The following is a 21,565-nucleotide window of genomic DNA, read 5'->3' as shown; positions in this document are numbered from 1 at the left end:
AAACACAGCTCCCCGTCCCCAGTACTCCTCGCTGTGAGGATGAGGACTGAGGAAGGCTCACCCTGCCTGCAGCTTCTTCAGTTCTTCGTGCGGGGAACTCGTGGAGGAGCCAGTGCCTCTGGAAAGAAAGCACCTGTTGGTACTGTGGGCATCTGAGCGTGATGCTAACCCACGCAACGCTGCCCCTTGCATCTGACAAATGTTTTACAACTTTGACTTCTTTGCAGGTTCTACTTAAATTTGGTGGAGGAGGCTGTGGCTGAGCAGAGAACTAATTTGTTATTTCACTAACTGGAATAATTTACAATGGAAAGAAGCTTTTTTTAGTTAAAAGTTGTGTTTCTGATTACAGCTTCCGGTATTTTACCTCGCAGTCCACAAACACTCTTCTTAAACTTGATTCCTGACAAGTCGCTTTTCTCAATTCTCGCGTTCTTGGACTCCACCAGGGGAAAAGGAAGGCCCTGCTAATATTGCTTGGCTGTTTCCTTCTGGAGGAAGGAGGGGAGAGTTGAGAAAAAGAGGAATGAAGTAAAATGAATTTACTCTTTGCACATGTGCTGAAAGAATAGGCAGGTGTTCTTGGGAATATCTCATTTAAATCTCTGTGTATGTGTTTCGAGAGGATGCGTCCTCACTTAGAGGAGCCAACATCCCATTGCTGGACCTAATCCTGATGGGGCTGGCATCTGAGGGTTACGCGGGCTGCTCCCGGCAGAGCTCTTCCCACGCGGGGAGGCCGAGGGAGCCGGTCGAGCACTGCTCCACTGCCTGGAAAGATTCAGTCATTTCCACCCAAAGCGAGGAAATAAAAAGCTCGGTCAGCCATTTCATCTGGAGATACCCTGCCCTCCTCCAACAAATATGAAAAAGGGAAAATGTAGGCTTGGGCCCTCACATATCCCAGCAGTTTGCACCCATTCGGGCGATGCGATTGGGGTCGGGGCAGGCAAAATAGAAGTTACCTTTATTTTTTTTTTTAATTTCAGCAGAGGAAGTTATAAGGTTGATGTTGCCCCTTTGATATTTGATTTAACCCACTGACTGCCTGGGAAGGAAGGAGTCTGTTTAGTTTACCTTTGTCCTAGATTCAGTTTTAATATCTCATGTTTAATTGGAGGGGGAGAGGGGGGAGGAATCTTTATTCTTAATGATTCATGCCGCCTCAAAGCACAGTGGTTTCTACTTGTGTGCTGCCTTTCCCACTGGGGGAGGCAAACAAAAGAACAATAATTTCAGACTCCTCCTTCAGTTTCCAAGAGAACCTTAGCTGCTCAGGGATAGCTCTGAATTTTAAAAGCATTTTTTTCTTCCAAATTATGTATTGATTGCACATAAAATAGCAGCACCGTAATATGCAATTTCAAACAAATGCACGGGGGTGCTTGGTTGCTTTTAATGCTCCTCCTTTATTTTTATTTTATTTTTTTTCCTCCAGCAGAAAACAAAAAGTGGATTCTGTTCCCATAAGCCGCTCTTGCAAAATCTGCACAAACATTTATTAGTCTAGACACAAAATATTCTCAGCCAGCCTCAGCCTGACGATGGCAAAAAGAAATAAAAATAATAATAATAATAAAAAAAAAAAGAAAAGGCAAGCTAATATTGTACTTGGCTGTGAAAAGGGAAGGGGGGATCATGCCCCAGGCTAGTGAAGCTGTAACATTTTGCTGGGGCTGCCTGCAACAACAGATGCATCTTGTTCCCCTGGGCTTCCAGTCCTGCCTATTCTCTTCTGCTGAACTTGGCCGCTCGCAAACATTCCCTGTGAGTACCACACCCCGGGCTTCTCCTGGACGCTTTTGATTTGATTGAATGATGGCACCAGGCATGCTCCTCTTCACCAGGCCTGCTCTTGTGCCCCAGAAATCATGTAGCGAATTCATTGATTGGAAAACGTGCAAAATAGGTGGGATCTGGGGTGACTGGTAGAAATCAAAAGGGTTTGAAATAGGCGATGTGACCGCAGCTTAAACCTGCAGGAAGGGAGCATCGACCCGAATGGTTTATCTGAATCTTCAGCTGCAACTTCTGTAAATACCAGCTCCTTCTCCTCATTTGCTACCATGGCAGTTTGCAGACTTTTGCTGAGTTAAAAGGACAAATCATAGTTGTGCGCGTTTGTTTGATCAGGCCTTTACCTCAGCGCTCACGTTCTCAGACTGCTGGGGTTTTATATTTTTGTCATTTTCTTAGAAAATGGCAAATGATGCATATCCCGGCTTCCAGATGATTAGTTCCTTTTGCTCCAAATTTGTGTCAGGCTGCTTTTGGTTGGAAATGAAAATGTAATTGCAAATTCCCCTAAACAGCACAACATGTCTGTGGTATTAATTAAAGCACTGTAAATACATAGAATATCTGAGAATGCATTCCTTCAAGCATGGCCGTGTTTTTTTAAACCTACAGAGGAGGCAAAATACGGTATTTAGGCTTAGTAGATGAAATGTATTGCTTCTGTGGTGGCAGATCCGTGTCTTGAGATTTTAAACCTGGTGTATCTCATGCTCGAGCCTTCAAAGGAGATGTTACATAGACAATAAAACGTCCTGCTTTTCGGGGAGGGCTCTCCTTAGGTCACTCAGAAAACGCCTTCAGTCTTCACTCACTGCAGCATTCACAAAGTGAATGCCTTCCTGTAAGGTTAGTCACCGATGGCCACTCATTCCATGCTTTCACTAAGAAAAACCTTCGCAGCTTTGAATCTGAATTTCCTGCCCCGCGTTTAGGTGAGCCCGGAGCGGCGTCAGGCATTGCTGGGCTCCTCGTCCGGCGGCGATGGTGAAGTGAAAGATGCCAAAAGTGAAGTTTGACAGTGAGCTCGGGGGCTTGTGCTGGCCCGGTGGCTCTCTAAGCCCCCGTGTCTGAGCAGCGGGAGCATCCGAGCAGCACAGGACGGAGCTCAGCAAGAGGCTGGGGTCAAGGCACTGCTGCAAATAGCAATGCTTTGCTGGCTGCAGAAGTTAACCAGGTACACAGCGCTGTTTTACTACATGGTGGAGACCTACGGAGAGTGTTTCTGCCCTCCTTTTTAGCTGAAACATCCCCAGATTCTAAGGGGAAAAGGAATAGAAGGGACTTGCGGAGCAATGTTCTAGTGAAACCCAGCCTTCCTAAAGAAGCCTGCCTGAATAATTCCTGTGAATAACAGACTGTTCAGCTATTTCCTAACATAGAAACGGTGCTGACTTCTTCTTCAGAGTAACATAAGTTAGTGATGCTACTGAAATAGTTGTGGTTCAGACGTAGATCTGATTTCTCCTAAGCACGCTGAATTCGCTGAATTCACAGCTGTTGATCCTCCAGCGGAGGCTTTGCAATTGAACACCTGTGGATAGGTAAGTTTCCCGCTGTTGTTCTCCTTTCCTCTTGTTTTTTTTTTTTGTTTTTTTGTTTTTTTTTTTTTGTTTTTTTCTTAGTAGCATAGGCTTAAGACTCTGAAGAAACGGGCTGCTTTTTTTCATTTCCAACACTGGCTGTTCCTTTTGAGCCCCGCCTTCTATTTTTGCAGTCACAGGATATGTGAATGTAAATTCCTGGGAGAGAGGTAGAAAACTCTGTTTCAACTGGTGTCTTTTTCGGCTATGTGGGGAGACCAAATAGGGTGGTTTTGAATCTTCTGGCTCTTATTCAGAGCAGCAGCATGTGGAGGGAGACAGATGCGTGTGCCTTTTTAGTGCAATGGCTTCAGAAGCAAGAGGGGAAAAAACACTTTCTCTGGGAGCTGGAGAAGGTGTCCTAATCGCAGGAGAGGTTTCTAAATGGCATATCTTTGCGAGTGTTCCTGTAGTCCGGAGGTTTTTGTTTGTTTGTTTGCCTTTGGAAGGTTTTACTCTTAATCTTCACGTCCTTCAGCAGAAGTGAGAAATGTGATTTTATTTTGTGCAGTGTTGCGGACCCTCCGAAATCTACTGGGAAGGATGAATACCTCGCACAGTACCAATGTGATGACGGTGGAGACAAGGAGAAACCAAGAAGATCAAAAGAACGTGACCTCATTTCAAAAGAAAACGTTTTGTACGGCAAAGAGACTTCTGAGCCTGGTGAGAAATTGCGGCAAACTTCCTCTCTCAAGTGTGACACTGAATGTAGCTCTAAAAAGCTTTCCTCCTCAGCTATTGCAGAGAGATGCCAAGGTAGAAAGGACAAGACTAAAAACACTGAGAAAGAGCATTACCAAAGCAAGAGGGAACATGCTCCTAGTGAAGAGAAGGAGAGTCAAAAAGCAGGTCCTTCCAGCGGCCAGGTTCAAAAGGCGTCACGCTGGAGCTCCGAGTTCGGCAGCATTCCGAGACCGTTTTGGCGGTTGTGGAGACGGCCCTGGCTGAGGTGGCTGCTGCTGTTGCTGCTGTTCCCTCTGTCCTCGCTGTTGCCGCTGTTGCCGCTGTTCCCGGACCTTGGAGACCTCCGGCGGCTCCCTGTGACAGGCCCTGTGGCCCCGGGGAGCTGCCCGCCGCCTCGTCGGCCAGCCCGGCAGCAATCCTGCCAGCACAGAATAGCTCACTGCGTTTCAGGGTAAAGTGACGATTAATTTCTATTTCCTGGCCTGGGTGCTGCTTCCTTCTTTAAGGAAGCTTCAAGGTTAAAGGTTAAGCTCAGTTATGTCAGGGCCCAAGTCCGTTTTGTGAAGGGGCTCTTGTACGAAAGCTTAAGCTGGGATTGACTCTCTGCTAAGCGGAGGCCAAACGTGTACCTACTGAGAAGCAGGTCCTAAGTGATAACGTTTTCTAAAGAGACTGCTAAACACATCTGAACAGTGCTGCTGCAAAACTCTGAATGGGGGGATAGCAACTGTCTTAACTGATCTGGAATCTTGAGTTTACTTTTCAGTGGACAAGAGGTGTGTCTCTCAAGGCAAACAAAGAGAGGAGTAACACCCGATACTCATGTCAACATAAATTTATGCTCAGAGCGTAGGTGTAGGAACAGCATCGGTATGTATATGGAACATCGGGAGAGGAAGCTCTGTCGGTATTTACAGTTTTTCTACTACCTTGTCAGAGAGACGTTATCTCCACATTAGAAATGGATGTATTTTGAAACGGTGGTGGTGGATCGGATTTCTTCTTTCTAGTGTTAATATTTGCTCTTGAATCGTACTTAATACCTGGTAACGCCTCAATCAGTTGTCAAAAATAAACTTAAAAATGTGTAAGGCTTATCTCGTTGGTCAGTATAAAGATCAAGGCTTTTTTCCTTTTTCCTTTTTCCTTTTTCCTTTTTCCTTTACCTTTTCCTTTCTTCCCCAGTATTGTTTTTCTTTTCTCCTTCTCACTACAGTCTTAATTTTGTTTCTTGTCCCTTAAGTGTGTTTTCAGTGTGTTGCTGAAACATTTTCTCTTTCAATCCGAAAAAAGGAGCTGTCACTGGTGAAGATCGGAGCTTGTCTGAAAATCCCTGAGCCCAGGAGCTGTCACCTTAGTCTTCCAGTCGGACAAGGACGACTTCATTTCTCGTGTAAATGCATTTTTCAGGTTTGCGTATTGTTTTTTCAGGAACGGAAAGTGTGTATAGAATGGATTTAAAATCAATCTTAAATGTAAAATGTCAAGGGAAAAAAGTTCTAGTTACAACCTCTGCACATAATTTGCCAGCTGTGGGACTAGGAGTTTTCTTATTTACTGTGTTTTGTTTAACGTGTCTGAAGTTTAATGGATAGCAATCAAGGCGTGCTAGAAATCTGAAAGCACTTTATGCTTTGTTCTCTCAGTCATTTTGGTATAACAAACTAGCTTATGTTTTAAACGCTCCATTAGGTTAGTGGTTTCCCTATAGGTAACAAGTCCCTGTGTGCTACAGTAAGACAGTAACAAAACATGAAGTATAGAAGTTCATCCTGTCATTATTCAGCTTCTGCCTACGGACACACAATTATGCTTATTTAAAGCGGTATCACCTTGAAACCTAATCAGCATTTTAAAAAGGACTTTGTAGCAGTTATTGGCTTTTGTCCTGGAGGGCTGAGGTTTGTTTTGTTTTGTTTTACATTCAGCATTTCCGTTTCTAGCTTACATTGCCCTGTTGTTTTGCATGAGGAAAACGTGCAACTTTACAAAGCAGAACGGAAAGAGCTGCTTTTTAGTCTAACGTTTCAGTTTTTTATAGGAGTTTTAAATGTGGTAGGAGTAAAACACCAGAAGTACTGCTGCCAAAGTTATATTCAAACTCGTATTTCGTGGAGAAGCAGAAGAAGCCCAGGGAGAAATAAATTTGCAAACGTGCTCTTCATGCTCTCCTTTCCCAAGATTTCTCTGAGATATAGCCCATCCTCTGTGGGTTTTGAGGTATATGGTTCCCAGGAGTGAGAAGGAGGGCCAAACATCTCTCTTCTTGGATCTCAACATGCCAGGGCTTTAGTGTACTGCCACTTACGGCTCCGCTTTTTCACCTGGAAAAAGCGACCACATGATGTAGACTGAGGAGCCCTCACAAATTAACTTGCTATCACAAAGTGACACCCAGAAAAGGTGTATTTAAAAGCTAGGCTCATTATAGAATAACAACAAACCCCTCATGATTGGTGCAGTAGACAGTGAGGTAGAGGGCGATCCCTGGAAAGACAGAAGAAAAGGAGCAGTGAGTTCTGGGTACCTTTGTGCACACAAAACAGAAAAACGCAGGCAGTGAAGTAATAGTGTTCCATTACTAACGCCAGCAATAGATAATTGCAACAATTATCTATTAGATCATAGGTAATAATTAACAGATAATTGTGCAACTCTGGAAATCAATAAATAACTGATTCCCCTCAGAGAATGTCTTCTACATTTTTATATTAAAAAGACTCCAGAGTTGTAATGGATTAAAATCCTACGGAAGTGAAAGAAATGGCATCAGCCACTAGTTCTGCAGAAGCTAAAAGTAATACCGATAGAGTTTAGATGGAAATTTTCACTTTGTGTGTTTAGTTTGGGGATTCTTTTTAAATCATTCATACCAGCGATTTAGTTCTTAAGGCTGTTTCTTTGAGATTAAGTGACAGGACTTCTGCTACTCTTTTCTTCTTGGAATGCTTCTTGATATTCTTACGTCAACCAGAACTTCTGTCTCTGTCGCAGATGTCAACAATGACCGTAGTTAAGAAGCCCAAATCTTCAAAGTCTAAAAAGCCCTCTTCAAGGCGGTCTGGCAAATCCAAGAAACCAAGTACTAAAATACTGATGTCACGCACCGCAAACTGGGGCCAGATACCGCCTGCAGAAGATTCAAGCCAAGTCTCTGTGGCCCAAGGACGTGGAGGTGCTATTTACTGTAGATCATCTGAAAAATCTAAGGCTTTTGCCCCAAGAGATCTAAGTAAGTGTGAGCTTTATCCTGACTCCATTTTCTTCAAAGCAAAAGTAGAAAATGCAGTTCTTACTTGTTGCACTGATAGAGAAGGGGACTAGTGTGAACAAAGACTTCAAAAGCGAATCCCCTAAGGCAACTGAAGTGACTGATGTTACAGAAATTAATTTTGATATATTTACAGTCAACAGAGAAATATGGGGAGCTTTTTGTAATGCACAGATTCATCCATGTCTTTTCCGTTTTGCAAAGAAAAGTGTTTGATTGTTGCTATTCACAGCTTCCATTTTTCACACGTTTTTTGAATGATAACATTGCTCAGGAAAAGATCTGGTATCTGTAGGGGTACCGTCATTCCTAGTTACTAGTTTTTACCTTTTTTCCGTATAATTTCAAGTCTAAGCTTGTGGTTTAAGTTATAATAAGGAAAAAAACAGTAGTTGAGTTAATCAGGTTAAAGATTATAGATGGAGAGGAACTTGGCATTAGGTACTACAAACAGAATGGCAGTTAGCCTTGCCTTAGAAAAATTAAAATGGTTGACGAAAGCTGTTTTTTTGTGTTTTTTTTTTTTCCCCAAAACATTGTGTTGACCAGCCAATTTGAATTTGGCGGTATTAAAGCTGTCTGCAATAGTTTTTTTGTGGCTTGGATTGTAGCTAGCTCCTCTAGGTGCTCCTGCAGAATAGTATTTTTTTAAATACCTTCCTTAGAAACAAACAAACAAAATCTCTTTTTAAATTTAACTTTCTTGCAGTCGTTAATGATGGAATTGCTCCACCACAGAGCATTCTTTTTCCACCTGAGAAGATTTGTATGGATTGGCGAGAAACACAAAGTGTTGGAGTTGGCCTGTACAATCTTGGCAACACATGTTTTCTTAATGCTACTCTACAGTGTTTGACCTACACACCCCCACTTGCCAATTACATGCTTTCTCTCGAGCACGGCCAGTCATGTGAGTACTTTCTAAGAGTATTTCAAATCTGTTGGACAGCTCTGAAGGTGAAAGAACAGCAGTGATTCTGAGACAAGCTTATTTGCCTGATTTTACCTGTAGAAGCTGGCTTTGAGCACTGTATTAGCAGTGGGCTCCGAATAGCATACGGAGTGCAATTAATGCACTGTTTGTTTAATGAATGAATTTATTTATTTATTTATTTATGTATTTATTAAAGGATCATTTATTGCTTCGTGGGAATAATGAAGTGCATTGGACAGTAATGCATTTAGTAGTAATTTTAGAGAGTAATACATTTTTCAGCCTGTGGAGTTCACATTCCTGTCAGCCTTTACAAATGTGACTTTGCAGTAGTCTTTTAGATTTCTCATCACAAAATGCATTTGAATACAGGCTTAGTGGATATTTTTATTCTGTAAAGTTGTGTGAAATGAAATGTTACAAGACTGTTGGGACATTGGCATCTTGGGAGAATAGAATGTAGCAAGGAGAGTGGATATCGTATCTATAGTTTAAATTTTACTTAGATGTTTGTTTGTAGTTATGGATATTTTGCTGGACTGGGATGCTTTCTTCTTTCACTCTTCAGGTCGTGAACAAGATTTTTGCATGATGTGCACAATGGAGACTCAGATTAACCAGGCCCTGCGTTGCACTGTTGATGCCATCGAGCCTACGCATGTTATCAGTAATCTCAGTCGTAAGTGGCTTCAGATGTGTTTCTTTTCGATAGCTTGTAATCTTCAAATACTTATTTGATGTGTATAAGTGGTTTTAACACTAGAAAGAAGAGAGATTTTAGAAATACAAGAATGATTTCATTTTTAAATGAGGTGAATACTATCATCTTCTCTTCTTTAGGAATAGGACAACATTTCCGTTTTGGCAGTCAAGAAGACGCACACGAGTTCTTGCGCTATACTGTTGATGCTATGCAGGAAGCGTGCTTGAATGGAAGCACCGAGTAAGCATAAACAAGTTCACTTTCATACATTCTCTAGCACCTTCTAGTCCTTTATTTACTATCAAAAATGATCTCTAGCACCTTTTAGTGCCTTATTTACTATCAGCAACGAAAGTCTACATCATCCTTAGTTTTCATAAAACTCTTTGAAGAGTTAACTCTGCGCCTTAAATCTTCTGAGGTCTGATTCTAATTTATTTCCAGATTGGACAGATCTTCTCAAGCTACCACCATCATTCATCAAATATTTGGAGGATTTCTAAGATCGAGAGGTACTTTAAAAAATATTCCTGTCCTTAGAACTGATCTGTGTCTTTTGTCGGTAGTAAAGCAGTCTGTAGTTTGTCTAAAGTAGTATCTGGCAACAACTTGAATTTGGACAGTTAGTCTCCTTCACATAAGGTTAAGCATTTATATTTTGCTTCCAGTGAAGTGCTTGAATTGCAAAGCAGTTTCGGATACGTATGAGGCATTTCTTGATATCACTTTGGATATAAAGGTAAGATGTTTTCTAAATATAATTCATGATGTTTAAGTACATGCCTAACTTTCTAAATTAAACTTGTTTACCTTAAAAAACCAAACCACATATAATGTTAAAACGTAAGAGCTTGGTGGTGCTAAGGAAGTGGATTGGACTTTGTCCTTCTGTGGAACCCATGTAAATAGTCTCCACATTTGCATTGGGTTTAAGGGGAAAGAATTCTCTTTCTGCAAAAATTATAATGCTGTCATACTTCTCTGTTGTTCTACCCCAATGTACATCTAATTGTTAGACTGATGAATTTGTCCCCAGTATTGATGACAAAGCACACTATAGATGCTGTCTAGGCTACTGGAAAAGTATTTGTTCCGAAGTCAAATGACTTCCAGGTGAGGTCAATGCTGAGCATGCTCTTTCTGCCTCCTTCTTCACAGTGCTCATAGTAGATCGCTGGAGTATGTTAGTAAGATTCTCTTATAAACTACTAGTACGTCTCTGGAATTTTGAATTTACGGTGACTTTACGCTCTTCTTTCTCACTCCTCTAGGCGGTTTCATCTGTTACCAGAGCTCTGGAACTCTTTGTGAAACCTGAAGAGCTGGGTGGAGAGAATTGCTATAAATGTAGCGAGTAAGATTTTGACGAATTAGGTCTTAATCCTAGATGTCAGTTTTATATGTTGCATGACTCTGTTGGACTACCTCTAAACTTTGGATCTACTTACGAGCTTTGTGGAAGTTTATAAAACACTTGGATTTTTGTTTCTTTGGAGGGGGGAAGTCTTGTTCAGAGGCATTCCCTATGGGTTTGCAATTCTCTGGCTCGTATTTTGCCATCAGAATTCAAAAAGAGATACTTTTGTTCTTTCTATTTATTAGCTCTCGACAGTACTTTTCTTGATGTAAACTGCCCAGTTTCCGTTGGGCTAGTGGCTAATTTTCACTGCTTACACTGTAGGTCCTACCTTGGAGCGGGCAATGTATCAAACTGAACTATTTTCAGTTTCAAAGTTTCAAAGGATGGCAGACAGTTTCAGTGTCTTTCCAGACAAGCTCAGTACATGAAGACTTCCTACTGTTAAATGTCTCCCTCCTGTAGAATGACCATGTGCTTCTGTTGTATTTTTGATGTTGATAGACGACCTATGTTGGAGATTATTTGCAATTTCTAGTCCTGGGGACCAAGGCTCTCTCGTTCCACTTTCATTATTTGTATTTCCCTTGAAAGCTGAAAGAATGTATCCAGGATTGGAGTTCAAATAGCCACTTTTGTAGACCAAGAAATGGTACCTTGCCATCCAACCTGGTAATACCCTTTCGTGAGAGATTCCTGTTCCTGCTATGCCCGGGGTTTTGGGAGAATTTACCTTCTTCACTGTATTAACAAACCTGACACGCAGTGCATGGGTTTATGAAAAGAAAAAAGACCAAGCTATTATGCAAGTAAATGTCATTCAAATAGCATAGGCATGCGTGAGACATTAAAACGAGTTTGTTTTGGGGGCGAAAAAAGAAGATGCCTTCAAACACTTATCTCTGCTTGTTTTTAAGGTGTAAAAAGATGGTTCCTGCATCCAAGAGATTTACCATACACCGTTCTTCCAAGGTTCTCACAATATCACTGAAAAGATTTGCAGATTTCACAGGTGGAAAGATCAACAAGGTATATTTACCACTGTAATGCAACTATATCATCGTGTAATGGGACATCCCCCAAAGCTGAAAGTTGTTTATATTTTCAGACAGTAATTGTAGACTAACGACTATGGCTTATTCTTTCTCTTAATATCAATAAAGTTCCCGCTTGACAAGAAGCATATGCTTTTCTCTGAGAAGGCTGATTCATCAGGAAACAGTTCTCTGCAACTTCTAGTCTTAAACATTGTTTATGGGAAGACTTATTTGTAGTGAATCAAGAAATATCTTCTAGAAATATATTCTAGAAATAAATTCTAGTCTGTGTTTTTTGGAAGTGTTTTTCTCTGGCTAGTCCACGAAGTACTCTGGGATAATTTTTCTGTCTTCTTGGTCTCTCTTTAGGAGGTGAAATATCCGGAGTATTTGGACCTGAGAGCCTACATGTCACAGTCAATGGGAGAACCACTGCTCTATGCCTTATACGCGGTGCTGGTACATCATGGTGTCAGCTGTCACTCAGGACACTATATATGCTATGTAAAGGTAGAAGTCAACAGCATTTCTAACAGGGTAAAGGTTGGGCTGGCAAACCAGTGAAAGCGTGACTAGCAGCTACTGTTTCTAGGGAAAAAGATTTCATTATATTTTTATTTGACACGTGTGTATTTTGTTCCTATCCGTGATTTCATTTGGAACACGTGCAATTCACCTAAAGAAATGGTTGTCTTTGTTTGCAGGCTGGTAATGGACTTTGGTATCAGATGAATGATGCTAAAGTAGTCCGTACTGACATTAAGAGAGTTCTTGGTCAGCAAGCTTACATACTTTTTTATATCAGGTAATAACAAATCTTAACATGTGTTCAGAAGAGATTTACTTTCCTGTTATTGATATTTTTCTGTTTTGCAAGTGTTTTTCTTGCTATCCCAGGGAAAGATTATTATTTGTCTAATTCAGTTCTGTCTAACCTGAAATTCTCTGTGTCATTTATTATCTTTTGTTGCTTGGCCTGAAACTGCAGCACTTGTGTAAATTGCTATCTATGTGTTACCTGTAGCTGGCTAATTTAGAGAAGGAGAAAAATGAAGGTCATCTGTCGTGTAAGAATGAATTATTGTTCTGAAAGTGATAGTCTTAGTAGGAAGACTGTTCTCTCCTTTTCAGTTTGTAGTCTTGGCGAAGCCTTCTGTAGAGAAGGCTTCCATATCGTATGAACTGTTCCTCTAAAATTATAGGATGGGATTTAATCCAAGAGTAGGCTGAAAGAAAAACTAAACTCCGATCACTGCTCTTTTCTGAAGGCGCTATGATTTGACACTTGGAGAACGTGCGTTTTACTTGCCAGCACCATCTTATCCCTGTTCATTCCCTCCTGGTCAGCAGGGGGCTAATAGTAAGCAGGCTGGATTTATGGGACCACGACTTCTTCCTCATATGATTAAGGTAATTCAGGGAAGTGGGAGGGCAGGTAACGGCACCAAACTGCTAGTGGGTTTGGGGTTTGGTGTGGGGTTTTTTGTTTGGTTTTCAGCATCTTAGTTTTGTTTTCCTTCCCATGCTGCAGCTTTCTTCACAGCCTTCATGCTACAGCCAGAGTCATTCAAACAGTGGTTACTGCTAAATTGTGCAGCCATGCATCCATTACTTTATACCTCCAAGACAGCTTTCTAAAGCACAGAGAGCTACGCTCTTTGACAATTTAAGCAGAGTGTACTAATCCTCGAATCATTTAAAAGAGGACTTGTTTTTCCTATCGTCGTCACTTTAGCTAAGACAGGGAAAACTAATTGTCTTATTCCTGAGCACCAGAACAATTACTTCAGGCTTTTCAGGGTATGTTTAAAGGGGAAAATAAATATATTTGGGAATAGCAGCAGGTAATGTTAAGTTGTTTGGCTGGTTTTCAAAGATGATGTTAATTTGATTCCAATCGGCTGTAAACCAAAAGCAGGAATTGAATACGCTTATTGGACTTGCATTTATCTTTAAAGGGCAGTGTGTTTTTCTTTGTAGGTGTTAAGACCATTTGTAGAAATACTCAGTAGGAGAGTTTTGTGTTTCAAAATGTTAAATGCAGTGTTTGCGTTAATCCATCTTGCCATTTCTTCTTTTTAAATACAGAATTCAAGCCGTTTAAATGGAAATGGATCCATAAAAGAGGACGCAAAGACCAATGGAAATGGATCCATAAAAGAGGACGCAAAGACCACTGGTGTCACCCTAAAAAGGCCATCTTCAGCACCACCGATGGCCTGTGTTCAAAACCAGACAATTACCAGGCCTTCAATTACTGATCCGTCAAGAAAACAGAAGATCACCACCAGTATTCACAATAAATTGCCTGCTCGTCGGACTGTGTCACAGCCTGACTGTCTTAGCAGTGCTGCGGAGGACGAAGATCTCTACCAGGCTGTTCCTTCATCCACAATTACAAATTCGGTAATGCAAATGAAGCAAATGCAAACAAGCAAAAAAGTTTCTGATGAGATTTTTGTGGAGCCAACAGTGAATGAAAATCCTAAACTCAGCTCTGATAACACAGTCCCTTACGGTGCAGAATCTTCAGGAAAATCTGAGGAGGAGTCAAAGGGCTTATTTAAAAGGAATTGCAATGCAATGTCCTCTAATGGAATTTTGGTTGGAAAGGTAGTCCGTACATTGCAGCATTCCGGTTCTTCCTGTCAGAATGCTGACGAAGGAAGATCCCAGCATGAGCTGCCAAAAACCGATTCACTAAATGGTGCTATTAGGTTAGTTAATGAATCGAAAGAAAACGGACTGAAACTTGATGATTCCACTTGCCGAGTTGAACCTGTTAAACCTTCTGAGATGTTCTTTTCTAAAACAAATGGATTGCTTGAAACATAGATTTGCTCCATCGAGAATTTCTCACCTATGATGTATTCGGGAGTGTTTATTGTGTTCCTAATTCAGGTGAAATACTGAGAAAACACAGCACAAATGTGATTGTAAGACTTTGTGGTATTATCCCATTAGAATTTGCAGACCTGAGCTTACATTAGAACTTGTCAACTTAAGCTCAGCTGAGATAAAAATTCCTAAGTTTCATAAAGTAGATTTTGGGAGGTGAGTTGGGGTTATCTTTGAAGTGTAGATAATGCATACAACTCAAAACGGTCTTGCTTACCATTTAATGGAGAAATTCTGACAAGACTAGTCCTCAGTACTACTACAAATAGTATTTTTTTGTCTGCTGACTTGTGCGTTTTGATTGCAGATGCCTGGAGCTATGCCTTCAGTCAATCGAGAAATCATCACGGAGTCCCTCACAGCCAGCCAGCTGAACAGCTTGTCAGAGGAAACGAGGTAAAATGAGCACAGTCTGATTAAGACAAGACCTTATGGAAGTTCGTTACGGTTTTATCTGTCTACTAATAGTATTTAATGGAAGGATTTAAATTAGTACAATTCCATGCTGTATGTCCAGCGTTACGAACAGAACTAATGATCAGCACTGAGCATATCACTCTGATGCAGGTTGGTGCCTCAAGGAGAACTTGTGTTCCTTCATAGAATGTTTTTCCATTTTTCTCCACTGTCTGGAGAAACACTGGCTGTTCCCCGCTCGCCCCTATGCCTTTTTTCTCAGAGCAGCAGGTGGAAGGAGACGGATGCATTTGCTTTTTTAGTGCAATGGCTTCAGAAGCAAGAGGGGAGAAAGCACTTTCTCAGGGAGCTGAAGAAGGTGTCCTAATCACAGGAGAGGTTTCTAAATGGCATATCTCTGCGAGTGTTCCTGTAGTCTGGAGGTTTTTGTTTGTTTGTTTGCCTTTGGAAGGTTTTACTGTTAATCTTCACGTCCTTCAGCAGAAGTGAGAAATGTGATTTTATTTTGTGCAGTGTCGCGGACCCTCCGAAATCTACTGGGAAGGATGAATACCTCGCACAGTACCAATGTGATGACGGTGGAGACAAGGAGAAACCAAGAAGATCAAAAGAACGTGACCTCATTTCAAAAGAAAACGTTTTGTACGGCAAAGAGACTTCTGAGCCTGGTGAGAAATTGCGGCAAACTTCCTCTCTCAAGTGTGACACTGAATGTAGCTCTAAAAAGCTTTCCTCCTCAGCTATTGCAGAGAGATGCCAAGGTAGAAAGGACAAGACTAAAAACACTGAGAAAGAGCATTACCAAAGCAAGAGGGAACATGCTCCTAGTGAAGAGAAGGAGAGTCAAAAAGCAGGTCCTTCCAGCAAGAGGAGGTGTTCTCAGAGCGTGGAAGTTGTTCATCAAAAGCGTCACAAGCAGGAGCACTGGGAGGGAAGCAGGTGCAGATCTTTCCCTGGTGAAAGAAACAGCCCTGAGAATGGCAGAAGAGCAGTCAAATATTCAAAGTCCAGATCTGGCAGCGGAGGAAGATCAGAACAAGGTAGCAATAGATATTACCGATCCAAAGGGGAAAGAAGTTGGAGCAGAGAAAGATACTATCGAGATGAAGCACGGAGGTGGGAAAGATGTAGCTATTACAGTGATTACTATTCACCTCATGCGACAGGAGACAGTAGAGAGAGAAAGTTCTCTCACGGCGATGCAGCCTTTGACAAATGGACTGCAACTTACTACGGCAGGTCACATAAGCATTATCATTACAAAAGTGGATGGCCTCACGGTTCCCTCTTGAGAGATGAAGATGGACGTCGCTTTAGCACACCCCGAGCAGACTTGCATCGTTGCTCGGTATCTCAGCAACATTCTGGAAGACATTCTCGTGAAAGACATGCGCTTCCACCTGTGTCAGCTCATTTGGAGAACTGTCGCCAGAAAAATGAAACAGAAGGAAACAGAAAAAGAAAATGTACCCGAGCAGAAGGTAGTGAAAGTGAAATAGAAAGGAAAGACAGAAAGATAGAAAAGGAGCTTTTAGGTGGTGAAAAAAATGCAAAAATATCACAAGTTCTAGAAGAAAAAGAAGTCTAAGGATAAACATGGAGAGAAGGATTCCAAGTAAGCAAGGATTCCAGCATACTCCGCATTTTTTATCCTAATTCTTTTCTGGGTGCTTCTCATGTATTCCTTCTTTTTTTTTTTTTCTCCTTTTTTTTTTCTTCTCTTTTTTTCTTCTTCTTTTTTTTTTTTTTTTTTTTTCTGGTAGTTTCTAAGTTACTTAGATAGCATCAGCTGGCTGGGGATCATGTTGTTAGGTTGATCAGTGAAGATAGGAAAGCTATTGCTGAATTGTTTCAGAGCACTAGCTTTGGACCACATAGTTGGAAACACATCCGTACACCATTCTGGATTAGGTTAAAAGTTTTTTTCTGCTTGCACGTATTCCAGAGCTAGCCATTGTTAATGATCTGTGTACAAACCAGGACCTATGGTCCTCCAATCTGAGGGCTTAAGTTTGCTACATCTAAAGTAAGTTGCGTGTGCACAAAGCACCACAAAATAGCTGACATGCTGCAAATCATCACCTGTGGTAAAATAAATAAAGTTTCATATAGGCAACAAGTGCCACATCTTTTTTTCTCTTTTAAACTTGCATGTTTCTTTCAGACTTCACGATTTGTGTTTCTGTGTGCTCCACTTTGACAATGCCAATCCCAAGCGTAAAACAAGAAGAAAAAGGAGAAGAAAAAGAAGAAAAAAGAGAAACAGCAGGAAAGTGAAAGGCTCCTTGGAACACTTAGATCCTCGTTTCCAGAAGATAACACGGGAGAAGAAGGAAGAATCCCATCCTCCAGATGGCTCTTCATGTGAGCAATGCAGAAGTGAGAGCAGTAAACAACCTTACAAGGAAGGGAAGCCTTCCAGTGCAGGCGAAAGCAAGAAATACACCTCCGTCTCATCCAACGAGTGTATTAAAGGTAAGCGGCCGCAGTGTGTTTGAGGAATTCCTTTTCTATTAATGTAGAGATTATTTCCAACAGTCTTGAAGTGCTTGGTGACTTAACAGTCTGCTGGATATTAAAAAAAAAAGCTGATGGACTTTTTCTTTCCGTTTTTAAATGACCACTAGGAAAGAATGCCTGAAATAAAGAGGTGAAAGGCAAATAGTTTTCATTTGGTGTGATGATTAAGTGGCAAACAAGAGGAAGAGTTGCAAGATCCCTTCTTAAATTCAGTCCAGCCAAGTAGGAAAAGTAAACGTGGACAGCTGTATCTTGGCAAAGAAGATAGTAGGGAGCAAGGAGGTTTAGCAGTCAAGATGGAAGGTGATGCCATGAGGCTTACAGGCTAGTAATGTTCTAGTGAAACCCAGCCTTCCTAAAGAAGCCTGCCTGAATAATTCCTGTGAATAACAGACTGTGTTCAGCTATTTCCTAACATAGAAACGGTGCTGACTGCTTCTTCAGAGTAACATAAGTTAGTGATGCTACTGAAATAGTTGTGGTTCAGACGTAGATCTGAATTCTCCCAAGCACGCTGAATTCACAGCTGTTGATCCTCCAGCGGAGGCTTTGCAATTGAACACCTGGAGAATAGGTAAATTTCCCGCTGTTGTTCTCCTCTCCTCTTGTTTTGTTTTGTTTTGTTTTCCTAGTAGAATAGGCTTAAGACTCTGAAGAAACAGGCTGCTTTTTTTCATTTCCAACACTGGCTGTTCCTCCTGAGCCCCGCCTTCTATTTTTGCAGTCACAGGATACGTGAATGTAAATTCTTGGGAGAGAGGTAGAAAACTCTGTTTCAACTGGTGTTTTTTTCGGCTATGTGGGGAGACCAAATAGGGTGGTTTTGAATCTTCTGGCTCTTATTCAGAGCAGCAGCATGTGGAGGGAGACAGATGCGTGTGCTTTTTTAGTGCAATGGCTTCAGAAGCAAGAGGGGAAAAAACACTTTCTCTGGGAGCTGGAGAAGGTGTCCTTATCGCAGGAGAGGTTTCTAAATGGCATATCTTTGCGAGTGTTCCTGTAGTCTGGAGGTTTTTGTTTGTTTGTTTGCCTTTGGAAGGTTTTACTCTTAATCTTCACGTCCTTCAGCAGAAGTGAGAAATGTGATTTTATTTTGTGCAGTGTCGCGGACCCTCCGAAATCTACTGGGAAGGATGAATACCTCGCACAGTACCAATGTGATGACGGTGGAGACAAGGAGAAACCAAGAAGATCAAAAGAACGTGACCTCATTTCTAATGAAAATGTTTTGTATGGCAAAGAGACTTCTGAGCCTGGTGAGAAATTGCGGCAAAATTCCTCTCTCAAGTGTGACACTGAATGTAGCTCTAAAAAGCTTTCCTCCTCAGCTATTGCAGAGAGATGCCAAGGTAGAAAGGACAAGACTAAAAACACTGAGAAAGAGCATTACCAAAGCACGAGGGAACATCATGGAACATTTTCCGTGATTTTCTTCCTGAGCAGAAGTGTGCAGTACTCCTTTTCCATTAATGTAGAGATTATTTCAAACAGTCTTGAAGTGCTTGATGACTTACCAGTCTGCAGATTTATTATCAAACCAAAAAAAAAAACCCGACTTGGTAGACTATTTTTTTCCCACTTTTGAATGACTACTAGGAAGAAGGTTGTTCCGGCATCAAGAAAGTCATGTGGAATGTAACAAAATTTACTGAACCAGTAAATAAAAACTATATTTTTCTATTAGTTCCATTGTTTCAACTCTTCTGACGCTTATGGATGGCACAGATAACAGAGGGGAGATCGTGGTAATCGGAGCTACCAACAGACTGGATTCTATAGATCCTGCTTTACGAAGACCAGGACGCTTTGGCAGAGAGTTCCTCTTCAACTTGCCAAATAAAGAGGTGAGAACTTAAATTCAACGTTAGTTCTACCATGGCAAAGTCCAACTTTATAGGAAAAAAAAATAATTGACAACTTGAACAAAAGAGTGATATGTGGAGACACTGCGTTGTTCCATGGAGGGCAAATCTGGTACTGGATATATATGGTCAGGATGATACCACCAAGTAGTTAGTTCTATAATCAAACCTTTCATTCCCAAAGTTGTACCTGTTTGCTTAATTATTTAGTCCACTTGGGCGTTTTCATCATGAAGTTGTGTTTTTGGTCTCAATCCTTCACTTCTGAATGAATAGGGGACGTGTTTGCATTTGATTGTGCCCCGGATCGGTGGTAGTAGTTTGAGTCATAATTATTTTCTTCTTTATAGTAATTGTAGCAATTTGAAGCATTGTGCCAGAAGTGCTTTCTGTGAATTTACTGCCTGAAAAGCAAATGTGATGAAGTAATGAGACTGTCACAATGAAAGCTTGCTAAGTTTTAGAGAAGATTTTTGGACAACAAAGAAATGTTTCTGGATAAATTTTTCATTACAGTATTTTCCTCTGGGTCATTAGGTCCCGTAGTTTGGAAACTTGTTATTGAAGCTATAAATGCCTTTTCTTTCATTGTAGGTTCCTAGAAAAAGTTCAGTATAACAAATAAGAAATATTCAATTTCGTGGTTGAAAATGCAGAGTGTATATTAAATAACTGTAAAATACTTGAAAGTTGAGCAAGTAAGAAAAGCGTATTAATAGATGAGGGGTTTTGAGGAAGGACTGGGTTTTTTTTGTTTGTTTATTTGTTTGCTTGCTTTTTGGTTTGTTTGTTTCTTGGTATTTTTAAGGAAAACTTGGGACAAGCTAAAACTTTATGTACTGAAGCTGCGCTGTGCTCTCTACGTCGATGCTATCCTCAGATTTATGCAAGTAGGGAGAGGTTGCTACTATTAAAATAAAAGCAAAAAAAAAGCATTATATATAAAAAAAAAAAAAAGCATTATATTATGCAAGTAGGGAGAGGTTGCTTCTATTAAAATAAAAGCAAAGGACTTTTTCATGGCTCTGAAGAAGGTTGTTCCGGCATCAAACAGGATCGTGGCTTCACCCGGACAAGCACTATCACCCATTTTCAAGCCACTTTTTAAAAGATCAGGAGCGAATATTTTACAAGTTGTGCAGAAGATCTTCCCGCATGCACAGCTCGCACTAAAGGAGGACCGACAGCAAGGTATAACCACAGCATCCACTTCTTTATAATTCTGCTAAAGCAAAAACTTGTGGTTTGTGCAATCAACTTAAACCTTTCAGACATAATGATGGTAGAATTTTATTATTTGCATGTGCATGTCTTTCTTTTGGGCATGTCTGGAAGATAACACATAGGTTTTATTCTGGATTCGAAACTGAAATGCCAAATGGAAGCCCTGAATGACTCAATACACAGTAAAGGACGATGCGTTCTCTACTGAAGCATCCTGCTTCTGACGGCAGCTAAGATAATTAGCATTTGTAGAGGTTGACTTGAGGTTTGAAGTATAAGGCACCTATTTTTCTTTAAAAAATCAAAACTCAGATATTTGGAGGGGAAGCATTTCTAGGTCAATGTTTCTAATTCCTTTCTGAAGAATGTCGGGACCAGGATACAAGTATAACTGGTCTAAACTAAATATTGTTTTAGCTATCATCGTTTTTAACCAGTCTCCTAATTTAAATGTTTGTGGATCGTACTATACATGTGCACGTGAGATCAATTAGCATTGATATTTACTAGATGAATGGAATTCTGTGGCCATCACACCCTTAATCCCTGTGCTTTCATTGTGGGAACCTCCTCCAGAAAGAAATGGTCTTTTTTTTTTTTTTTTTTTTTTTAGCTATTTAGCAACTGCGGAAATTGTTTGTAATCTCCTTTATTCTAAGGGGGAGAAAAAAATCACCAAGAGTAGCGTACCTTATACGTACACATCAGTGGGACTTAGTACAGCTTTGTAGGGCCTTGTGCCATCTCCTTAGATCTGTGGTGGGATGAACTCTAGGAAATAGCTTTCAGTGTGTGCTCTCAAATGAAGAAAGGGTTTTGGCACTGATTTAGAAGCTGTATTCATGTAAGAGAACGAGACAAAGGCTATTCAGGAAAGTTAACAAACCTCTTTTGTCTTTCAGACCATTTAAATCCTATTTTACAAGATGATACGTTCGACAGTGATGACGATGCATCCTTGGTTTCTGGAGATGAATTAAAAGAGGGAATGCCTGACGGACCAGAGAAAAAAACGCCTCTGTTTCAGCAGGTAAAGAAAGATAGATCCGTGTTATGTTTAAATTCTCAGGACTGCTGAGTCTTTGTAAACAGTTCCAGCTGTTAAAAGTGCAAGGGGTGGTAGACGAAGGGGTAACATCAAGTTTGTGTGTTGAAGGGGTGCTTGGTATTCACAAGGAGAAAGGGTGAAGGGACTAAAGTGGTAATGAAGTTGCTCTGAATGACCAAATTGAAAAGCCCAGGCTTCTCTTCCTAAGCCAAAGTGATCCGTAGACTACC

At 40.8% G+C, this 21,565-nt stretch overlaps 1 pseudogene; it reads left to right on the top strand.

The window, feature by feature from the left end:
* Positions 1-1,118: 1,118 nt before the first annotated feature.
* On the top strand, positions 1,119-17,194 carry LOC139999679 (uncharacterized; annotated as a pseudogene).
* Positions 17,195-21,565: the final 4,371 nt, after the last annotated feature.

The sequence above is a fragment of the Anas platyrhynchos genome, chromosome 28 (assembly GCF_047663525.1).
Source record: "Anas platyrhynchos isolate ZD024472 breed Pekin duck chromosome 28, IASCAAS_PekinDuck_T2T, whole genome shotgun sequence".
Lineage (NCBI taxonomy): Eukaryota > Metazoa > Chordata > Aves > Anseriformes > Anatidae > Anas > Anas platyrhynchos.
Note: the sequence above shows the minus strand (reverse complement) of the source record. Positions and strands in the feature narration are given on the sequence as shown.